Genomic DNA, 9,868 nt, shown 5'->3' on the forward strand with positions numbered 1-9,868 from the left:
ATTATTTCTTATTTACATAAGTACTTCTGGAGTATTTGGCTTTGAGTCTTTTGGACCTTGAAGTCCACTAAAAATGTATCCCAAATGTCTAATTACAATTGTACTAAAACAAAATGAAGGAACAAGAGAAAATCTACACATAGCCAATATAAACTTAAAGTGAATTAAAATGAATTTACCGGCCAGGCGCGGTGGCTCACGCCTGTAATCCCAGCACTTTGGGAGGCCGAGGCGGGCAGATCACGAGGTCAGGAGATCGAGACCATCCTGGCCAAAATGGTGAAATCCCGTCTCTGCTAAAAACACAAAAATTAGCTAGGCATGGGGGTGGGCGCCTGTAATCTGAGCTACTCGGGAGGCTGAGGCAGGAGAATGGCTTGAACCTGGGAGGCGGAGGTTGCAGTGAGCCAAGATCATGCCACTGCACTCCAGCCTGGTGACAGAGCAAGACTCTGTCTCCAAAAAAAAAAAAAAAAAAAAGAATTTACCAAGCTCTATATTCTTAACCTTGTGTAATTGAGTTTGGGACCCCTCAAATTTATGTTTTTGAGATTAGGGCTCTATCCAGTACTATATTTGTGGAGTTTTTTTGTAAGTATCCTTTTCAGAGACCCATCAATTTGAAGCTAGCCTATTTCAGTAATCTTCTCAATGGAATCCTCACTTCCATAGTACTTTCCAGTTCATACACTATTTTTACTTCTGATACCTCATCTGATTCTCACTTATGGTCCTATTGGTCACTATATTAGTGGCCAGGGTCACTGTGTGAAAAATATAGTGTGTGAACTTGGAGACCAGTGCTAGAGAATAAACTTTGAAGAGAGGGTGAGAACACAGTGACTAAGGAATGACTTGAAGAATCACTCTGACCCTTGCTAGTCTTGACAGAGCTAACAATATCTAGACTTTGGATACAGTTCTGAGACAAAGAAAAATGCTAGAAAAAGTATGTAGGAATATGGACTGAACAAACTGATGAAAAAAGCGCAACATTTCTACTATTTTAAAAAACAATTAAAATTAATTTTCTTCCTAAAACGAGACCACACATTGTGGTAAAAATTCCTAAACATTTTCACCATAATCTGTTTGTTGGTTTTTTAGAATTTTATCTTAACTTCCAAAAGTATTACAAGATAATTTGTAAAAGTTAAAAATATTTATATGAAAGTAATCTTTTTTCTTATTCACTTTCCTGAAGCTATGGCAACTTCCAAATTTCCATTTAGGAATATATAGGTGCTGTGACTTGAGAGAGAGTGAGAAATAAATGGGAGACTTCCTTGGAACTATGTCCAAACAGCAAGTACACTTTTCTGTGTGTGTTCTTTTTATGTTTATATGAAGTGGCTTTTGAGGGAACTAATGTAGATTATGGAGATCTAAAGCACTGTTTAGTGCTGCCCCTACCATGAGGTAATCAACACTAAAAGATCCATGCTTATGGAAATATATAGATCCATATCTAAAGGTTTTTTTTGTTGTTGTTGTTATTTGGTTTTACAGAAAAGGGACTATGTTTTGTACATTATCCCTCAACTTTTTATTATTAATTCAAGGGCATCCCTCCAGTATTAACATCAACATCTAATGTATACTTTTTACAGTTTAATATTTTATTAATTAACTATTACAGATATACAGATTTATTTCTAGTAGTACACTGTGACACACAATGCTGCAATAAACACCTTTATACATTTATATTAGCTATACATGTTTCTGATTACAACAGGGCAGAGTCCCAAAAGCAGTATTTTTAGTTAATAGAATGTATATTTTAGATTTTAATACACATTTCCAAATTATTTGCTCCAATTTGTAGCAATTTATACTCAAATGTCCAAAGTCTGAGGATGATTTATCCTCATTAACTATGAATGTTATTGCTTTTTAAACTTTATACTAATGTAATAAGTAAAAAATAGATTGTTATTCTTCCTTTAATTTTCATTCAATGTTAATTTTTTAAAATTTACCTTTTGGTTTTCTAAGGTGAACTTGTTATTCTTCAGATATTTTTTCTAATGGCAGAAATGTAATTTCATAAAAAGTGTTTTTCCTTAAAATTGTTATTGGTCCTAGACTGTCACTTCAATTCAATATCTCTTTTCAGATGTATACTTTGGGCCATTTCTAGATTAAATTATACTTTATGGTACTAGTAAAGAACTGTATGATCCAGATCTACAGATCTGAGGTAACTTGAGGAATATTTCTTCCCTCGTTCATTAACTAGGTAGGAAGGACCTTGCGCTCAGGAATCTTTTAATTTCTAGGATTCTGGGGGAACTACAAATGCTTTCAATAATGAGAAGATTTTTCCATAAGATTGGAGTTTCTAAAAACAGCATTGCAAACAAAGCATTTTTATGACTTGCTTTATAGGCTTCATTACACAACATTAAGGTGAATGGGTTCATAATCCAATATTGTTACAAAAGTAGAAGCAATTTATGTTTCAAAAAAAAATCTCTGGGGTAATTAAACTGCATTTCCCATTTCATGTTACTGAATTACCACATCTCCATTCATATTCATTCAGGCTACCACAGTTCCAATTCACTATGCAAATTGGAAGACTTAGAACTTCCCAGGTTTAATGAATGCTTTCTTAGCTTCCATTCAGGAAAGAAAACCCCCCAAAATATTTTACTATGGGTTTAATTGCATGAGAAGTATAATGCATCACTCTCTCTTGGCATCCTAGTTCCTCACGGAGATGTCCTTAATAGATGAATGAAGCCTGCTGGGGCAGTTCACAGTTTTACCTATTAGTGTTCCCTGAAAGATCCCTCATCAGCATGATACTGCCATTTGAAGAACTTTTCCCCCAAAGCGAGGGATTTGCATACTTTTGGTCAGAGAATTCTGTCGCCTGGGCTGGCTAGGTAAATAATTATTTCATTCTGGGTACCAGAAGTTTGTTTTTTTTTTTTTTTTTTTTTTTTAACTGACCAAATGTAGCTCATATAGGGCACAGTAGAAAGTCTTGGAAACAATGACATGTGGCAAACTGTGGACTGAAATAGGAAAGTGTGGCTTGGAGTTGCTGCCTGCAAGTATTTGCAAGGCTTACATAAGAAGAGGTGGCAGATTTTCTCAGAGACACCAGAGGTGACTTTTACTGCCCTTTAAAAATGCTTCTCAAATTTGAGCTCTTCTACAGCAATGGATACTACTGCATGAATGGTACAATTCCCCCATAAGAACACTCATTCACTTACTCAGAAATATTTATTAACTACAGTATATTATTCAGGATGCTACCATAATAAGCAAGACAGAGTCTTGGACCTAACGGGATCACAGTTTGCAGGGAAGAATGTAGAAGTAGAAGCTGAATGGCCAGCTTTTACTGGGAGTGTCTTGGAGGGGATATATGCACTGAGGGTGTTTTGACTTTATAAATTCTGCGATCTCTTCCACCTTTTTAATTCTATAATTTTGTGACTGTGCCTACTCTGGTAGTTTTGTGATAAGTAGTATGCATTTGCAAAATTGACTTCTAGAAAGGAGTATAGACTGTGGCCTTGAGCAAAAGTGATTTTCCTAGTTATTAACTGGCACACTTGGGATAATTTTGAAGTCCTTGGCCTCATTAAATTCATCTAACCACCTGAATTACAAAAGCTAGAAAATACTGTTATAAATATTTTAATTTGCATTAATTATATTTTCACTCTTCAAAGATAGAGAATCCCCTGATATATAAAGAAAAAATGATATAAAAATGAGAGTCGGATTTTATAAAATTTTTATATAGTTACCTAAAGTCATCAGGCTTCTGCCATTGATACCAATTTTCATCAATTTTAAACTCCACTTTTTATATTTTATCTCTGATATGTGATGCATCTTATAGCTAATGCTCTATAATTGGCAAATTGATATATGATAATCATGCATCTTAAATCAATTGTATTTTAAACTTGAGCAAATTTGTTAATCTTCAAAAATTTCAGTGGGTACCATTTGCATGAAGAATAGGTTTTGGGTCCATAAGCCTAGACTCCAAAGAACTTTGTAATATATTTTCTGCCTTATTTGCAACACTGTTCTATAATATCCAACTCTCTGGCCACAAAAAAATAAAATTTAAAAAATCCTATATATTTTGAGAATGTCTTTGCTCATGTTACTCTCCTTTTTGGGAAATTTCCTTTTCTTCCTTCTTCAGCATTTTTCTGTTGGAGTATTATCCATCAGCAGCCTTGCCCAGGTATAGACTGTGCCAGCTTGTTCTCTCTTGGCCTCTCGCCAAGGGTAATACTTCCATCTGTAGAGTATCTTTGAGTAGTTTTCTATTCTCTGTCTTCCCTGCCTGGACTCTCAACTATTGGACAGTTATTTATAAAGTGGTTTCAAAGGCCCAACTTTAAATCCCTCCTTAGAAAATCGGTTGGTCCCCTGCTCTGGGAGGTAACCATATTGATACTGAATTTAGTGCAGACACCCAACTGGCATAGCATATTGTAGCCCAGAACTCTTGAGCTGAAATGATCCTCTGTCTCAGCCTCCCAAGTAGCTGGGACTACCAGCACATGCCAACACACCTGGTGAGTGTGCTCTTTCTAAAACACATACATGACCATGTCCTTTCATCCAGTGGTTTCCCATGGTATGGCACATGAAATACCCTCTAATTTCACTTTGTCTAATTTCACTGAGAAAACTGACATCAGTTTTCTCAATATTCTCCCCCCACCTCAATTTTTTTTAAGGCTGTGCTGAATTACTTGCTTTTCTCCAAATAGTCAATTCTTTGAATATTTTTGTCTGCCATTTCCTCTCCCTCTAATCTTCCAGGATTAAGATTCACTACATCTTAAGCTTTTCTTGACCTTTTCTTTTGTTGCTCAAAACTGATCATTCCTTTATTTGTACTTCCACTAACCTTGTACTTACTTTTATTATAAAATTTATTACATTGATATACCTTTAGGATTGTACTTCTCCCTTGTTCATGAGTCCATAAAGACAGAAATGAAGTGTTCCTAATTTTTTGTCTCCTTTGTGTCAAATATTGTGCCTAGTACATAGTGAGTGTTTAACAAGATGTTAAATAAATTAATTGAGAGTTAGAATAGTAAGATTAGCATACCATATATTAATGACCTCAAGGAAGGACAAGACTTTATTGCAGTGGTTCTCCAACATGGCCGTGTATTAGAATCACTCAGCTTAAAAAAAATCTCAATGCCAGATCGTAAGAATATTAAATCAAAATATCAAAGAATGGGACACAGACATAAATTTTAAAATTATCCACATGGTCCAAATGTGCCAACATCGTTGAGGAATACTGCTTAAATATTTAGTAGTTTTAATAGATTTATTGAAAGTTCACCCATTTTAAGTGTGTAATTCATTGATTTTTAATAAGTTTATAGGGTGGGAAACCACCACCAAAATACAGTTTTAAAACTTTTCCTTCACCTTTTGCATTTATATTAGGCCTGCTGCTTGTAAATCTCTACTTACACTCCTCCAGCCCCAGGCATCCGCTGATTCACTTCTGTTTCTATAAATTTTACTTTTCTGGACATTCTATATAAATGGAATCATCCATTGTGCAGTCTTTTGCATTTAGCTTCTAATGTTGTTAAGGTTTATCCACATTGTAACATGTATCAACATTTCCTTACTTTTAAAAAAAGTTTTCCATAAGTTATTGGGGTACAGGTGGTATTTGGTTACATGAGTAAGTTCTTTAGTGGTGATTTGTGAGTTTTTGGTGCATCCATCACCCGAGCAGTACACACTGCACCATATTTGTAGTTTTCTATCCCTCACTGCCCCCCCCACTCTCCCCAAGTCCCCAAAGTCCATTGTATCATTCTTATGTCTTTACGTCCTCATAGCTTAGCTCCCACATATCAGTGAGAACATGTGATGTTTGGTTTTCCATTCTGAGTTACTTCACTTAGAATAATGGTCTCCAATCTCATCTAAGTCACTGCAAATGCTGTTAATACATTCCTTTTTATGCCTGTGCACTATTCTATTGTATATCCCTTACATTTTTATTACTATTTATGTGCTGTGTCTATTCAATAGTATTCCATTTTATAGATACAGAATATTTTGTTTATTCATTTACCAGTTAGTAGACATTTGGATTGTTTCCTGTTATGCATTATTATAAATAATGCAGCTATGAACATTCACATACAAAACTGTGGGCAAATGTTCTAATTTATCCTGGGTAGATTATTAGAAATAGAATTGTTAAACCACAAGATACATTTAGATTTAACTTTCAAAAAATTTTTCAAACTTTTTGCCAAAGTGGCTTTATGATTTATAATCCCATTAACAATTCTTGAAAATTTTAGTTTCTCCTCATTCTTACCAGCAGTTGTTATTGTCTGTGTTTTTGAGAATAGCCATTGTAGTCGATATGTAGGGTATCTCATTATGGCTCTAATTAACATTTCTCTTATGATTAATGATTTTGAGCACTTTTCATGTTCTTATTAGTCAATCATATGCCTACTTTTGTGAAATGTCTATTCAAGCCTTGGTTCTTTTGTAAATTGGGTTGTTTTTCTTCCTGTGACTATTAAGTGCTCTTTATTTATAATGTATATAAGTATTCCATCAAATATATGATGTGCAAATATTTCACCCCAGTCTGTTACTAGTCTTTTTATTTTGTTAACAGTAGTGTCTTTTAAAGTGTTTTTTATAAACACTTTATTAATAAAGTGTTATTTATTATTAAAACTTTATTTGTTTTAATAAAATTTATCTTTTCTTTTCTTTTTATGGCTTATGTGTTAGTGTTGCATCTAAGAGATCTTTAATCCCATGCCACAAATTTTTTTTCTAAATTATCTTTTAGTTTTTACATTCTAGTTCTTACATTAAGGTCTACAATCAATTTGGAGTTAATTTTTGTGTATGATGTAAGGTAAGGGTCTAAGATTACTCATTTGCATATGGATCTCAAAATTTCCTACCATCATTTGTTGAAAAGATTGTTCTCTTTATATTTATTCGTCTTGATATATTTGTTGAAAATTAATTGATTATAAATAAAAGGATTTATTTCTGGATACTCATTCCTGTCCTATTGATGTTAATACCTATCCTTGTAATGATACTACACTGTCCTGATTAACTTTATTGTATGTTTTGACCTTGAGTAGTGTACATTTTCCATTATTTTTCTTCTTTTTCAAAAATTGCTTTGACATTGTTAGGTCCTTTGCATTTCCTTAAAATTTTGGGTCACACTGGCAATTCTACACAAAAGCCTGCTATAATTTGACAGGGATTGTGTTGAATCTGTAGATCAATTTGTTAGAGAATTTCCATCTTAACAATATGTAATCTATATGTCATTATGAAATATCTTTTCATTTACTTAGATCTTTAATTTCTCTCAGAAATATTTTGTAGTTTTTAGTCTATAAATCTTGCATTCTTTTGTTAAATTTATTTCTGAATATTGAATTCATTTAATACTATTTTAAATAAAATTATTTTTAAATTTCGCATTCAGATTTTTCACTGGTAGTATGGTAGAAGTACAACTGATTTTTTGTGTTGATCTTATATTCTGTGACATTGTAAAACTCATTCAAGTTCTTAGTAATTTTGTGTGTGTGTGTGGCTTCCTTAGGATTTTCTACATATTGGATCATTTTACCTGCAATAGACATTTTGACTTCTTCATTTTAAACCAGAATTTCTTTTCTTCTTTTCCTCCTCTTCCTCTTCTTCCTCTTTCTCCTCCCACCCTTTACTGCCTCCTCCTCCTCCTTCTTCTTATTCCCCTTCCTCTTCTTTTCCTTATCCTCCATTTCCTGCCCCTAGTTTTCCTCAGACTCCTCCGGAACAATTTGAATAGAAGACGTGGGCGGGGACATCTCTGCGTTGTTCTTGTTCTTAGGAAGAAAATGTTCCGGGATCTCTGGGGTGTCGATTTTTCTGGCCAGAAACCTCTGTGGCCACTGCGCCTTTGCCCAAGTTCTTGTCCTGCACCCAGGAAGAATGAGGTGTGCAGACAAGTGAAGAGTGAAGAAGAAAAAGAAGAGTTTTACTTAGTGTCAGAACAACTCTGAGGAGTGCGTAGCTCCTCTCTGTGGACAGGTCGTCCCGTCGAGTGTTCAGCTCTCAGCAGAGAGGAGGTTCTGGAGTGGGTGGCTCCTCTCCGCAGGCATCTCTGCAGGTCTCTGAAGCTCTCAGCCGAGAGGGTAGCTCCTCTCTGCCAGCAAGTCGTCCCTGCAGCTCTTGGCGGAGAGGGCACTCCTCTCTCAGCTGAGGAGGCCCTGGAGAGGTTGTCTCTGCAGCTCTCAGCAGAGAGGAGGCCCTGGAGAGGATGGCTCCTCTCCACAGGTGTCTAGAGGTCTCTGAAGCTCTCAGTAGAGTGGGTAGATCCTCTCTGTAGGCAGGTAATTTCTGCAGCTCTCGTCCCAGAGGGTACTCCTCTCTCAGTAGAGAGAAGGTCCTGGAGAGGTGGCTCCTCTCTGCGGGCGTCTCTCCGTGTCTGTGAAGCTCTCACCGGAGAGGGTAGCTCCTCTCTGTCTGCAGGTCATCTCTGCAGCTCTCGGCGGAGAGGGTGCTCTTCTCTGCAGTTGGTCGTCCCATTGTCTCCAGCTATCAGCAGAGAGGGTACGTCTCATTGAAGCTGGTCACCCAGTCCCATCAACTCTCTCTACTCTCTCTGTCCTCTGGCCACACTCTGCACTGCTCTGGCTGAGCCCAGGGCTCTTATAGACCTCAGAGGGTAGGAAGTGCGTGGGGATTGGCCCATGGGTGCTGGACGGGCCACCTGGCCCTCAGCCTTCAGGCCCTCCCTGTCCTGAAAGTGGGGCCTTACTGGGGACCTACCCCTTCCACCCAGGACTCTTTCTGCCTGCCACTGCCATTCAAGGCCCCGGATCTCTGCCCCAACCCCACTTCAAGATCGGAGCCAGCATCAGAAGCAGAGAGAGACCAGGCAGTGGGAGCAGACACCCCCGAACCTGCGGAAATGGCGGCGGGGGAGGGTCCTTCCTGCAGCCCCCTAGGGTGCAGGCTGCAGAGACGCCCAGGTCCTGCGCCTAGGAGGGTGGCTGCAGCCGCACCTGGCAAGGCAGATCCGGCCTGCTCCAGGCCTTCCCCAAGAGCACAAGGAGGCTCCCATCCAGGGCTGCAGTTTGGGCAGATGTAGTCCCATCCAGGAGGAAGGGGCTTCTGCTTGCTCCATAGAGCAGGAGGCCTGGGTCTGCAGCTGAGTTTGGGCAGCTGCAGTGGCACTGGAAGCGCTGCAGCTCCAACTCAGAAGGGGCGGGGCTCCCGCCAGCTCCATGGTGTGTGCAGCCTGAGCCATGCCTCCTTACTGCAGCCAGCGTGATGGCCACTGCCATCACATTTGGTGTTCTCGTTAAGTGTGATATTAGCTGTAGTTTTTTTTCATAGCTGTCCTTTATCAGTTTAGGTAGGTTCTTTTCCCAGTTTAAGAGTTTTGAAATTATCAATTGGTGTCAGATTTTGTTAAACACTTTCTGTGTATCACTTGAAGTGACACACAGATACACAGATCATATATGTGGTTTGTTGTCCTTTATTCTGTTAATGCAGTGTATTACATTACTTGATTTTTGAATGTTAAACCATCTCGCGTTCCTGGGATCAAATTTACTTGGTCATATGGTTTAATCTTTTAATATATTGTTGAATTCAGGTTGTCAATATTTTATTAAATTTTAACATTTAATATTTATTTGATTTTTTGTTAATCTTTTTGCATCTGTATTCATAAGGGATATTGGTGTCTAGTTTTCTTTTCTTAAAAGAAAACTTATGATACGTCTGATGGAAGTATCAGGATAATACTAACTTTATAAGATAAATTGGAACATGTTATCTCCTC

The sequence above is a fragment of the Pongo pygmaeus genome, chromosome 7, assembly GCF_028885625.2.
Source record: "Pongo pygmaeus isolate AG05252 chromosome 7, NHGRI_mPonPyg2-v2.0_pri, whole genome shotgun sequence".
Lineage (NCBI taxonomy): Eukaryota > Metazoa > Chordata > Mammalia > Primates > Hominidae > Pongo > Pongo pygmaeus.